At 40.7% G+C, this 15,143-nt stretch overlaps 1 protein-coding gene across 1 annotated transcript in view; it reads right to left on the bottom strand.

Moving 5' to 3' along the window:
• USP9X (ubiquitin specific peptidase 9, X-linked) overlaps positions 1-15,143 on the bottom strand; it is a 154,875-nt gene that overhangs the window by 138,853 nt on the left and 879 nt on the right. The gene's annotated exons all lie outside the window — the stretch shown is intronic.

Here is a 15,143-nt window from a genome sequence, read left to right as displayed (position 1 = left end):
CTCCCGAGTAGCTGGGACTACAGGCGCCCGCCACCTCGCCCGGCTAGTTTTTTGTATTTTTTAGTAGAGACGGGGTTTCACGGTGTTAACCAGGATGGTCTCTATCTCCTGACCTCGTGATCCACCCGTCTTGGCCTCCCAAAGTGCTGGGATTACAGGCTTGAGCCACCGCGCCCGGCCTTTTTTTTGGATTTTTGGTAGAGATGGGTTTTCACCATATTGGCCAGACTGCTCTCGAACTCCTGACCTCGTGATCCATCCGCCCCAGCCTCCCAAAGTGCTGAGATTACAGGTGTGAGCCACAGTGCCTGGCCGGCTCCTCTAAAGTCTTTATATCTTTGCACAATTAATCCTAAAGATTCGAACACTCAAAATAACACCATGAGGGCCAATACTCAAAACAGAAAAATCTAAAGTGAAAGCTGTATCAAGTTACTGCAAATGAAATTTTCAAATACAACGTTAAAGCAAAAATGAAAACATTAAAAATTTAAAATATACTATATAAAAACCAAAAATATTTAAATTCAGTATGTGTTACCTTCTCCCCGTAATTATAGAGACACTATTATTAAACAAAGAGACCAGAGGTCGGCAATTTTTTGACAGAATATCACATATAAAATTAGAAGCACAACAGCTAAAAGCAAGGGATGCTCATCTTTAAAACAGGAGAGTTGGCCAGGCGCAGTGGCTCACGTCTGTAATCCCAGCACTTTGGGAGGCCGAAGCGGGTGGCTCACCTGAGGTCAGGAGTTGGAGACAAGCCTGGCCAACATGGTGAAACCCCATCTCTACTAAAAATACAAAAATTAGCTGGGCGTGGTGGTGGGCGCCTGTAATCCCAGCTACTCAGGAGGCTGAGGTAGGAGAATCGCTTGAACCCAGGAAGAAGAGGTTGCAGTGAGCCAAGATCACGCCATTGCACTCCAGCGCAGGCAACAAGAGCGAAACTCCATCTCAAAAAAAAAATTTTTTTTAGTAAAAAATAAAATAAGAGAGTTGCATGCTAAAGACCCTTTTAGCTAGATTTTATGAAAGAGCAAATAATACCTGTGTGCTGTTAGCAAATGCAAGACAGGAGGCAAACAAGGAAAAAATGCTAATTAAAAAGGACGACTGAAAGAACTTACATGCAGTAGAGAGCTCATTTACTCAGACATTATGTAATGCAGTCGTTAACACTAAAGACTGAAGATAAACTGCCTTAGTTTGAATTCCTGTTCTACCACTTAACTAGGTGTACAAGCTGGGCAAGTTATTCAACCTCTGTGCCTTGGTTTCCTTACATATACAACGAGACAGTAATATCTATCTACCTTTTAAAACTGCTGTGAAGAATATAAAGAATGTATGCAGGTGAAGCAATTTCATAGATCCTCACACACAGGTATTAAGTGTTAGTGATTATTACCTGGGAGAAGTTTACAAAGTAGAGTAATAGTAAGAACTAAATTGAACTTATAATTTACGATGAGCAGCAGAAGGTGACCACCAAGGAAGAAACATCTAAACTAGACTGGGATATACTGAAATATGTAAGATGAAATGCTGTCTGGTTTTTGTGTCAAAATGGAAGGGGTAGGTAAAAAGAGACTAGCCATGAGTTGAAGCTGATTGATGTGCATATGGAAGTTTATCTACATCTGTCTGTTTGATTTTTCCTTAAGAAAAAGCTTGGAAAGGGAGTAAATTAGAAGAGGGTAGAGAGTATCTATTAAAGGCTTCTCAGAAGAGGGATTAGTCAAGCGTGTGCCACCATACCTAGCTAATTTTTGTATTTTTAGTAGCGACGGGATTTCACTATGTTCGTCAGGATGGTCTCGATCTCCTGACCTCATGATCCACCTGCCTCGGCCTCTCAAAGTGCTGGGATTACAGGCGTGAGCCACCATGACCAGCCAATTAAGTTTTTTTAAAAGCCTCGTTTCAGAAAATTCATTCAACGAGAGATTTTGAGCTACAAAAGACGTATTAGCCAAGCTTCAAATTTTATAGGTAAGCAAGAGTTAAACAGTAAAATGACCAGTGAGCACGTGAAAGTATTCTCAATACTAGACACAAACACAAATTTAAGCCACCAGATATTCCTAAACTGCCACCAAGATGGCTAAAATTAGAAACACTGACTGATAATAATACTAAGTGTTGATAAGGAAGAGCAACACGACCTACTGCTAGCAGGAGTTAAAATTGGTAAAACTACTTGGGAAATCTGTTTGGCAGTATCTACTAAAGCTAAACACATTATGTATCCTATAAACCAGCAATTCCAATCCTGGATATGTAGCAAACCACCAAAAGACATATACAAAAGTGTTCATGGCAACACTCTCTATATTGGTGAAAACACTGAACAATCTCAAATGTCAGCCAGACACAGAGGCTCACACCTGTAATCCCAGCACTCTGGGAGGCTGAGGCAGGAGGATCGCTGGAGCCTAGGAGCTCGAGACCAGCCTGAGTAACATAGTGAGACTCTATCTCCATAAAAAAAAAAAACCAATTATCTGGGCATTGTGGCATGTGGCCATGGTCCCAGCTACTCGAGAGGCAGAGGTGGGAGGAATCGCTAGAGCCTGGAAGGACAAGGCTGCAGTGAGCTGTGATCACACCATTGCACTCCAGTCTGAGTGACAGATCAAGCCCCTGTCTCAAAACAACAAAAAAACCCCACCTCAATCCAACAGAATGGATAAATAAATAATGTATGTAATACAATACTATACAGTAATGAAAAAGACGAAGTTGGCTGGGCACGGTGGCTCACGCCTGTAATACCAGCACTTCGGGAGGCCGAGGCAGGCCGATCACCAGAGGTCAGCAGTTCGAGACCAGCCTGGCCAATGCGGCAAAACCCCATCTCTACTAAAAATACAAAAATTAGCTGGGTGTGGTGGCGGGTGTCTGTAATCCCAGCTACTCGGGAGGCTGAAACAGGAGAATCGCCTGAACCCGGGAGGCAGAGGCTGCAGTAAGCCAAGCTCACGCCACTGCACTCCAGCCTGGGCAACAGAGCAAGACTCCATCTCAAAAAAACAATAAAGAAAAAGACAAAGTTAGTGATCATGTGTTCAGCAAAAGTAGCCAGATACAAGAGTATATAGTGTATTACTCCATTTATCTGAAGTTTAAAAATAGGCATAACATTCATTAAAAAATAGAGAGGTCAGGCCGGGCACAGTAGCTCACGCCTGTAATCCCTGCACTTTGTGAGGCCGAGGCGGCCAGATCACTTGAGGTCAGGAGTTCAAGACTAGCCTGGCCAACATGGCGAAACTCCTGTCTCTACTAAAAATACAAAAATTAGCCAGGTGTGGTGGCAGGCACTTGTAGTCCCAGCTAGTCTGGAGGCTGAGGCAGGAGAATGGCGTGAACCTGGGAGGCGGAGCTTGCAATGAGCCAAGATCGCGCCACTGCACTCCAGCCTGGGCAACAGTGAGACTCCATCTCAAGAAAAAAAAAAAATAAAAGACAGAGGTCAGGGTATTTGGGGTTTTACAGGGAGGAGGTAGAGGCATAAGGGAACCTTACAGGGTGCTGCAAATATTCTATATCCTGATCTGAATGACTACACAGATGTATATATTTTCTAAAAATTTATCAAGCTATACAATCTAATATTTGTGCATTTTACTGTAAGTCATGTATCTCAGTTAAAGTAAAATTTACAGTAGATAAGTCACCCAAAAGATAACATCACAACTTCTCTTGGCAGTCCAAGACACTGGTTCTCAAAGATCCCTGAGACCCTTTCAAGAGGTCAGAGTCAAAATTGTTTTCATAAGACTTTACTTGCACTTTCACTGTCATTCTTTCTCAAGTGTACTATGGAGTTCTTCCAAAGGCTATATAATGTATTAAATCGCAATAGATTGAAGGCAGGAGGGGGCAGAGAATCCAGTTGTCTTCTATTAAGCTACGTATGAGATTTGTAAAACATGTAAACTAATGCCTCTCTTCTCACTAATTTTTGTCCTGGAAAAGTTATTTTTCATAAAAATATTATCTACATTGACCTGCAGTAGGGTTTTGTTACTTTTAAAAGCATACACAACTTCATTAAATGTCTGTTTTCATTTCTAATACAGTAAATAATCAATGGCTGTAACCCCACATAAACAAAAACTCTTTGGGGTCTTCAATAATTTAAGAGTATAAAAGCATCCTGAGAGCAAGAAGTTTGAGAACGACTCACCTAAGAAACACAATAAAAATAAGCTTCTTTTGCTAGTTCTCTTACAGTAATAAGAAATGAGGTATCAACATTTTCTCTGAAATCATCTGTGCCAGATAAAAATCAGTTACTGTATTTATCTGTGTATTTTCATCTTCAATTCAGAAAAAATAATTTTCCCCTAAATATTATTTCCCCTAGCAGGCTATACCACTTTTTAGCAACAGTTATGTTATTAAAGCTCAAGCTAGACTGCAGATGAAAACTTAACCAAACTTTTCAGTTGCTCTGCCAACAAAGAAATTATACCCCTGACTACAAAGTCTATGGTCCCTAAATTCACAGTACAAGCTGTGGGCCAAGCACAATTAACCCACAGGATTCTAAATAAAATAAAGCCCTCAGACCACACAAAGGAGAAACAAGGGGGAGCAGACATTCAAGCTGTCGGATTGACAAGTAAATGGAGGAATATAACCAACTCCTAAACCCATTAACGTGTTTTTACCTTTTTTATTTTCCTTTACTTGACAATTTCTCTTCTCTAGACTACAGATTTTTCCACATCTCTAGGAATAAAGATAAAATTTAAGAACTTAAAAAAGTAGTAAACTCACCTCTTGTTCAACATCTTGGTTTTACAGAGTCATGAAGACCCAAGAGGTTAGCTAAGAGATTTAACACAGGGAGTTGGGTAAGTGGAACTAAAGCACAGCTCTTGACCAGGCTCACACCTGTAATTCCAGCACTTTGGGGAACTAAGGCAGGCTAATCAACTATGTCAGGAGTTTGAGACCAGCCTGGCCAACACAGTGAAATCCCGTCTCTACAAAAAATAAAAAAAATTAGCCATGGGTAGTGGTGCCTGTAATCCCAGCTACTTGAGAGGCAGAGGCAGGAGAATTGCTTGAACCTGGGAGGCACACGTTGCAGTGTACCTCTAAACTCGCACCACTAAACTCCAGCCTGGGCGGCAGAGTGAGACTCTGTCTCAAAAAATCAATAAAAAAAAAAAAATAAAACACAGATCTTGTGACTCCAAGTCCAGTACCCTTCCACTGACTACATTCTCACTTAAAATAAAGCTAACCTCCAAAATAGGAAGCAATGAAATCATTACAATTATTTAAACGATTAGATTATTCACCTATGTTTGTACGTCAAAGTATTTTAAGGCAACATAACATCTACACACACCAAGGAGAGGCTACAATTAACGCTCTCTGGATGCCAGAGTCTAACCCCTTACCGGGGGGGAGGAGGGTGCGGGGGGACGATGACACTTTTGCTTTGATAATCCACTCTTTAAGGAACCACATTGGGAGAGTAGTCATTCTGTAACCCAGATTCCTTTCTCTCGATGACCTTTCAACAGATCTCAACAGACAGCAGCTCTCAGTGAGGAAAGGGAATTGGGAGGTGGCAGGAAAAGCTGAAAGGGAAGACAATAGAGGTGTTCCGCTTTTTAGCTCAGTACTCCATTCTGTGGCAGAAAAGCGAAACTCAAATTAGCAGCACCTCCCTCATACCATGGGAGCACCCCATTGATCTCCTTCCTTTATTCCATTCCCTAATCATTATTTCTTATCTTTCACAAGGACGGTTAAAATACCATCTCAATCCCCCAAGACCCAACTCTCCAACACATCTGCCACGAATGCCATCAGAATTATCTTTCGAAAACACAAATCTAATGTCTCTTTTCACTTAAACTTGAAAGTACATCTCTCATTACCTTAACAATAAAAGGCAAATGTACTAACATGGCACTCAAGGTCACCCCTTGTGATTTTAGCCTCACTCAAACTACCTTTCAGTCCCATCTCCCATAACCCCTCCCCTCCCAGTATCTCTAGTGTTCCTTCCATACTCTCCTACTAGTTCTTACTCTGAAAACATTATACTTCCACACTTTCATTGCTCCATGTCAAATAATGGTTCTCAATGTTGCCCCTAGGGAACAATTGGCAATGTCTGAAGACATGGGGGGGGTGCTATACCACTGGCATCTTGTGGGTAGAAGCCAGGGCTGAGTAGGACAGCACCTCACAAAAAAGAATTATCTGGACCAAACTGTCAGTAATGTCAAGGTTAAAAAACCCGGCCTCATCTCAAGTTGCTCCCTCTGCCCGGAAGTCCCTGCTCTAATCTAAATCTAAAGTACATCTTTGAGGACCTACCTCATCCAATGCCAAACAATGATTTCTCTATCTCTCCTACTACACTTTTCACACCTCCATTTAATATAGCTTTAACTGCACTGTATAATTGTCTGGCTCACCATCTTCAGAGCCTTGAAAGTAGAGAATCATCTTCATATACCCTCTGGTGACTAAAATGGCACAGGTTGAGCATCCCTTATCTGAAAAATCTGGAATCCAAAACGCTCCAAAATCTGAACTTTTTTTTGTTTCTTGAGATGGAGTCTCGCTCTGTCACCCAGGCTGGATGGAGCACAGTACCACAATCTGGGTTCACTGCAACCTCCACCTCCCGGGTTCAAGGGATTCTCCAGCCTCAGCCTCCTGAGTAGCTGGGATTACAGGTGCACACCACCACACCTAGCTCATTTTTATATTTTTAGTAGAGACGGGGTCTCACCATATTGGCCAGGCTGGTCTCGAACTCCTGACCTCAAGTGATCTGCCCACCTCAGCCTCCCACGGTGCTGGGATTACAGGGGTGAGCCACCGCGCCTGGCCTCAAATTTTGGATTTTGAATTTTCACTCACCGACAAGTAATATTCCAAATATTCCAAAATCTGGGGGAAAAATTACAAAATCGGGCACACTTCTGATCCCAAACATTATGGATAAGGCATACTAACTCAATCTACATTAAATGAATGAATTCAGTTCAATCACAGTAAGGTAACACTGACATGATTCTCCTTCCCATAATGCACCCAGGATAACAAAGCAATCTTCAGCTGACATTGACATGGCTCAGATAATGATATGCACTGACATCAGACAAGAAACATGCCGGGCATGGTGGCTCACAGCTGTAATCCCAGCACTCTGGGAGGACGAGGTGGGTGGATCACCTGAGGTCAGGAGTTCGAGACCAGCCTGGCCAAAATGGTGAAACCCCACCTCTACTAAAAATACAAAATTAGCCGGGTATAGTGGCACCCACCTGTAATCCCAGCTACTCACGAGGTTGAGGCTGGAGAATCACTTGAACCTGGGAGGCGGAGGTTGCAGTGAGTCGAGATCATGCCATTGTACTCTAGCCTGGGCAACAACAGTGAAACTCCATTTCAAAAGAAAAAAGAAATACACCCGTAGGCACTACAGTAGGTTCCTACTCCAACACTCAGTCTGGCCCCACAATCCCTCTTGCCTCAGCTCAGCATGCTCCAAGTCAACTCTTAAGAATCCTGGATAATTAATTATATCTACAAAGAACACAGTAAACAGATAATATACACACTAATTGAGTAAATGAGATTTTCTATATTTTCAAAAGTCTAGACAAATGCTGTACATAGCCAGTATCCTTTCACATTCCCCAAAATGTGAGAGAAGTCAAAAATTTCAAAAACAACAGTCACATGTTTTTAGGGGATTTTCCCACTCACAGAGTACAGAAAATTTTATTTCTAAACTTCATCATACATTTGCCACACTTAATTCCTATTTTATTCTAATTATTTCATTCACTATTTGAACAAAGCCAACTAACGGAACCAACAAGCACAACTTAATCCAGTAAGGTTTAAGATTCATATCCCTAACCAGTTCCCTCTGTCTCAAGGATATTTAAGACCTCCAGGTAGGCTGGGCATGATGGCTCACGCCTGTAATCCCAGCACTTCGGGAGGCCGAGGCAGGCAGATCACCTGAGGTCGAGAGTTCAAGATCAGCCTGATCAAGATCGAGAAACCCCGTCTCTACTAAAAACACAAAATTAGCCGTGTGTGGTGGCTCATGACTGTAATCCCAGCTACTAGGGAGGCTGAGGCAGGAGAATCACTTGAATCCAGGAGGCGGAGGTTGCGGTGAGCCAAGATCGCGCCGTTTATTTTTGTTTTCCACTCATTCTTATAAAAGGGCAAAATACATCTCAACTTGCACATAAACGCAAGATACTGCTGTACAAATACAGCAAAGCTGCTGAAACCAAACTATTCTCAGGCAATACCACCTTGCAATAAAAAGAAACCCTTTCATCAGCTAATGTACAGAAGTCTGAACCCGACTTAAGGAAAGGAGATTCAGAGTTGTTAACATAAGAGTTGTTAACATATAGTGTATCAAATAGGAAGTCGAGCACAGTGGCTCAGGCCTATAATCCCAGCAACACTGGCAGGTCAAAACAGGAGGATCACTTGAGGCCAAGAGTTTGAGACCAGCCTGGGAAACACAGCAAAACCCGTTCTCTACCAAAAATGAACCAGGTGAGGTGGCGTAGGCCTGCGGTCCTACTTACTCGGTAGGCTGAGGTGCGAGGATGGCTTGAACCCAGGAATTCCAGGCTACAATGAGCTATGATTGTGCCACCACACTCCAGCCTGAGTGACAGCGAGACACCCTCTCTTAAAAAAAAAAAAAAATCGCTGCTCTTAACTAGGGGCTGGCAAAACATGGTAACAGACCAATTCCAGCCTTCTGTTTTTGTACAGCTCGCAAGCTAAGAATGGATTTCACATGGAACATTTGCACTCAATTTGATGACAGGGAACACTCAACTTTACCCAATAAAGCAAAATACTGTATTACCTCCCCTCCACACACACACACCAAATTGTTTTTCTCATTAGACCTAAGTTATACATAATTGTATTTAATTATATTTTTTATTTCACCAATAAAAAATTTACCCAATGTCCTCAATTTTGCCTCTTAGCCCACAAATCCAAAGTATTTACTATGAGGCCCTTTACAGAAAAAGTTTACTGATCCCTGCTCTGAACTCCAGAGATGTTACGAAGCAGAGCAACCAAAACTTTGTACGCTACACCTCGACCACAGAGAAAACACTATTAGGCAGAAATGGGTCCAATACCATACGGTAACTTCCATGCTCTCTGGGGTCCAAGTTAATAATGAGCAGCCTTACTTAGGACTTCTAAGTAACCAGTTAACAGAAAAGACCAGAAATGAGAGATGTAACCAACAGCCTCAATTTATAACTCTCAATAGCCACCAAAGTCAGCAGGAATAAAATGAACATAAAGGATATAACAGGAGGCTTCAAAACTCCCTTTTTCCTTTCCACCCAATTCACAGCCTCTGTGGAAGATGGGATCTAATATCCAAGATCACCAGCTCAAACTCATCCCAAGGAAAACAATTCCTTTGATTATGGTTGACTAACATGGGTCGAACATGTTCAAAGCTCACATGATTAATAAGAATAAACTATAGGGTGCCATAAAATGAAGATGCATCAATTCTGTACAAGAGGCTGGAGGTAGTGCAAGTTAAATACTGCCCCAGATTTTCCCATTCAGGTAATCAAATGGTTATTATAAAGTGTTATTCTAGGTGCTCTGTAATACACAAAGGTAAAGGACAGAATCCCTGACCTTATTATCCATTACCAGAGAGACAATTTAATGTTAATTTTATGAGTGACTACAGAGAATTTAATAATTAATGTGATTTGACAGATATAGAAATAGCTTCATAAAGAAGGTAGTCTATGGCATGCTATCTTGGTCAAGTTACTTCACCTTTCACCTCTTTGAGCCATTTTTCTCATCTGAAAAATGAAGGGTCTGACTAGAAAGAACTGAGATCTCCTCCAGGACTCCTCGTTGTAATGGGATTAGTAAGACAAATGACTCCAAGTAGTAAAAAGAATTAGAAAAAAATAAGTAAAATAGCAAGAATATGATCAACTATGTTCATCCAACAGTTACTAAATGTCTGTATGCCAGGCACTTTCTAGGTGCTAAGGATGTATCAGTGACTTAGAATGAAAGCCACTAACCTTAAAGATAGAATTTGAAGGACAGAACTAATCAAAACACCTAAACAAAGTAAATTAAATAGAAAAACACGCTGTGCAGAGATAACAGAGCATCAATACAGCAAAGGAATGGCAGGAGTAAGGGGTGACACCAGAGTATGTAATTTCCAGTCAAAAATTAACAGCATCAGAAGTACAGCTATTCCTAAAGCCAGCATGCCAAGAATTTCAAAAGAACCTATTTCTACTATACCTGACATTTGGGCTCACCGGAGAAAACTGGAGTTCAGAATGAAATTCTATTTAAAGTGACAAAAAAATTCAATTGGCATATACCATAACAAAGTTTTTTTTTAATAACAACTTAATCCAATCTCTCCTATGAGGTACATAAAAGAATGCCAGAAAATTAGCACTAAAGACTTTAGAGATCAGCTAGTCCAGCCCACCTCACTTCTCATGTTAGCTTCTAGACAACAGTAGTATCTAGAACAGCGCCTAGCACATAGCAGATGCCCCATAAGTATTTGTTGAATGGATTAAAAACGAAACAAATATCTTAACAGATATTAATGTTTATAGTATAGTTGGAACCGTAACACTGAGAAGCTGCTAAGTGACAATAAATTTGATATGTATGTGCAAATATACTGTGTATACTACGTTTGAGTGTGGAATCCCCGTCTCTTCTAGTGTTTGAGCTTTTCACTGCATGTCTGTGTTTCAGTCCGTAATTTTTGACTGTGTGACTAACAAAACGAAACTCAAGCAAGAGTTCTACTGCCTAACGGTGGAATACATGCAAAGGGTCTCAGATCTCCCCTTTCCCTAAAAGGGATGGCAAAAAAACCCTGGTTACACATCAGACTCACCTGTAGAGCAAATACATATTTTGAAAAAGCTCCACAGATGATTGGTACACAGAGGTGGTAGAAAATCCTTGTTAGGCAGTGACTGAGAATAAAACTGAAAATCCATTTGCTGCCAAACATAAGGTATGTGTGTTTACACATGTTGAAGCCACCAAGATTTAGCATGGGTATGTTTGAAGAATAAATTTTAGGTAAGTGATCTCATCCTAACAATATACTTTTTCACAAGTTATTCCTTAAAAGTATATTACAATGGTCATCACTTTATAATCCACAATAACTAAATGATAAATTCAATGCCCAATATAGGTAAGTGTTAGAAGTTTTAAGTCTTTTTTCCTTATAACAATTACATCAACTTTTTTCATGATCCCTGGAGTCCCATTTTCTATGATATAATTTAACAAAAAGATCTTTGAGGAATCTTGTGTCACACTAAGAATGCTCATAGGACCAGGCCCAGTGGCTCATGCCTGGAATCCTCATACTTTGCGAGGCCCAGGTGGGCAGATCGCTTGAGCCCAGGAGTTCAAGACCAGCTTGGGCAATATGGCAAAATCCCATCTCTACAAAAGACAAGAAAAAAAAAAAAAATACAAATAGCCAGGCATGGTAGCGAGCGCCTGTAGTCCCGGCTACTCAGGAGGCTAAGGTGAGAGGATCACCTGAGCCCAGGAGAGGTCGAGGCTACAGTGAACCGTGACCACTCAAGCCTCGGTGACAGAGCGAGAATCTGTCTCCAAAAAAAATAAAAACCTCATAGATCCTGAACTCCTATAGGCTTCCCCGCTGCCATCCCCCCACCATGCAGAATTTGGTCCAATGGACCAAGCGGATTAAGAGACAGAAACTCCAAATAAATGTCTGTTACTGTTATTTCATTCATTCCATAAAATAATTATATATCAATCCCGAAACAACACAAAATTCAAAACGCTTAATCAAAATCAAACCGATTTTGACTAAGACAAATAAAACTCTAAATTCTCAAACTGAGATAACAGAATTTGATGTGATACTAAATGGTCATTTATGAGATCATTTAAATAAATTACTAGGAGACAAACGCATAGTTTCTACACCTTTTAGGAATGTTGTGTAATATTTTCTCATACTCACCAACTAAACTATCACCCTGAGCATGCTGGAAGATATATGGAAAGGGAGAAACCTATTTGCCATTATAGCTTTTAACATATCCCTTGGGCAACCAAGGTATTTATCAAATTGGAGACTATCTTGATAGTCTTAAAAACTAAACTATATCTAAACCTACTCTGGTACAAGAAACAAACCAAAAGCTCTAAATGCTTTTTTAAAAATAGCAATCAGTGTCATTTCACTAACATAGCACAGTAGTTGAAGCACCACTGGTTGAACCTGACAGACCTCAGACCCATCTCCATAAGGCAATAAATGGAAAATGCTTAACAGTGCTGGCAGATAATTAACGCTCAAATGATAATCATGCTAATAACTGAAAACAATTGAGAAAAAAATCCATTTTCTTATTTATCCACTTGAAAGTTCTAACAAGATGATAAAAACAGTAGCCCAGTGGTTTTCAACTCCCAAATGCATGTAAGAATCATCCACAATGCTTTTAAAATATACCTTTGCCCAGGCCCCATATCAGACCAATTAATCAGTCTCTGGGGGTGAAACCCAGGGATCAGTTTTTTTTATTGTTGTTCTTGTTTTTTAACCAGGCCCAGTGATTCTCATGTCCAGTCAGGGTTGAGGTCCAATGCATCAACTCTTTCCCAAATATTAACGTTAGACTCTATGTTAAAATAATACAAGAACTTAGCAATAAATAGGATGGCTTTCAAAAATACCGCTCCAAAAAGAACCAAATGAAAACTAAAATACGTTTTCTTCCCTTTTTGAAAAAAGAGAAAAACGATTCAAGACTCAGAAAACATACCTACAAGAGGGGAAACATAACGTAGGCTACCATAAAAAGTAATACGTTCTTTCAGAATAAAAACCAACTAACTCAATCTCAGGATAAGAGCCCCCTCACCTTCATTGCCCAAAAGACTTATAAAAACACTAACCCATTAACATACACTGCTAGGTATTTCAAATAACAAATTCTTACATCTGTTTTAAACAAAGATTGGTTTTAATACTAAAATTTTGAAACTAAAACGTTAGAAATTGATCTTATTAAATAAAAATAAGCTAAAAGACGCTTGTTGTGTGACCAACTAATCAAGAACTGGATGATTGGCAAATTCACGACAAACATCCATTTCAAAACCATGAGCTGCATTATATTACCACCATGTCAAAGAAAAATCTGAGAAGATAGCAAAGAAATCTCATATCTTAAGACATTAAAAACAAGACTCTGAAAGAAAAAAGATCTAAAATAAATCCTACTTGAGCATTCCATAGATAAAACATGAGAACTGGGAGGCCGAGGCGGGCGGATCACGAGGTCAGGAGATCGAGGCCATCCTGGCTAACACGGTGAAACCCCGTCTCTACTGAAAATACAAAAAATTAGCCGGGCGTGATGGCACGCGCGTGTAGTCCCAGCTACTCGGGAGGCTGAAGCAGGAGAATCCCTTGAACCCTGGAGGTGGACGTTGCAGTGAGCCGAGATCGTGCCACTGCACTCCAGCCAGGGCGACAGACAAAAAAAAAAAAAAAAAACCATGCGAACTATGGACTATGGAACACCAAACTAGAGACCCCAATAACCTGGTGAAAGGTAAAATATGCCCTTCAAAGTTCCTTCCTGAAGTAACTTAAGATTCTCACATGTACTGCTGCTGGTGCTATCACTCCCTCCAGAAATTCTCAGAAACTACCAAGGTCAGCAAACAAAAGAAACATGAGAACGCTGATAACCAGAATTACAAGTTACACGTTCATGCAAAAAAAAAATACAAGAAAAGGGGTAGAGATAATTAATATAGCCCAAATGTCCTATTTTTAAATTAGAGAAAACAAGACAGTAAAATACCAAAGACATTTTGAGTTCACCTGTGGAACACCAATTCCAAATACTTCAAGCTTTCACTCCACCCAAACGCTGGAACGATAAAGTTTAAAGGGTTAAAGTTAGATGCATGACACAGCACATTAGTTTAAAAATTGAGAAAAAGAATGTTGACACTTTTTTATATTTAATACATAATTCTTCAAGAATCTGAAGGCATTTGCTGAAACCAAAATGGCAGCCCAGCGAATCAGAAGACCAGCGAGATCTAAAGGAGAGTTTGTAGTCTCTATTTTTAAGTTCAAGTGTACTAACCAGCCAAGCTAGTCATGGTGAAAGAGTTCTTACCTAAGGGTAATTAGCTCCGAGAGGGTTAAGTACCTGCTCGAAAGTTTCCTAATCAATGCACCCCAAATTATTCCCCTCAAAAGTGAAAGTATACATACGTTAGGTAGATGTAGGGACTCATGGGTTTCCAGGTAAAAGAGCGGCACACATACTTCTCTCGCCGAAAAATAAAGTATGAATAATCTATACCTACAACTTGCTTAAACTAAAAGACAATCTGAAACAATTATATACACCTGTAAACTGCACCGTGTAAATTCAATTAACGTTATAACTATGGAACTTCCAAAAAATAACATGCTTAATTTAAACAGGTTCTACTAGAAATTTTGCAAATTCTCGTGTAAGTTCTAGTCGCTACAGAAATCCACACAAATAATTGAAGAAGCCATCTACACACCTGCTCTATAACTCTTTAACTTATTTCACAATGAATGAAAAATCAGCCATTTATCCAACCCTAAGCCTCACGTCACAAGAATCTGAAGATCTGATCACTAATAAACTCGCACATGCTAATATTTGCAGAAACAGTTAAAAATAGAAAGATAATAGGTCCAAGCTAGCTTGGAAGCGATTTCTGCACTCAAAAACCCCTTTCACGGCTTTGGCCCTCTGCAAATTAAGCGGGGCTAAGGAAGAGTAGGAGGCCGATAACCCAGCTCCGACTCCAGGAGCCCAGGGCCGGGGAGAAACTGCGGGTTATCGCGGGAGGGTGGGGGGAGGCGGACAAGTCGTCAGGCCTGATAGCCAGGCGTAGCCGAGGACTAGCTCCCCCACTCCAAATCACTCCACCTCAGTAATGGCGTTTGGTGTCAAGTGGAACCAGACCGGGTAGGAAAGCGGCCGCCCGGCCGGGGGCGGCCAGCCCCC

This window comes from Colobus angolensis, unplaced genomic scaffold, assembly GCF_000951035.1.
Source record: "Colobus angolensis palliatus isolate OR3802 unplaced genomic scaffold, Cang.pa_1.0 Scaffold103, whole genome shotgun sequence".
NCBI classification, from domain to species: Eukaryota; Metazoa; Chordata; class Mammalia; order Primates; family Cercopithecidae; genus Colobus; species Colobus angolensis.
Note: the sequence above shows the minus strand (reverse complement) of the source record. Positions and strands in the feature narration are given on the sequence as shown.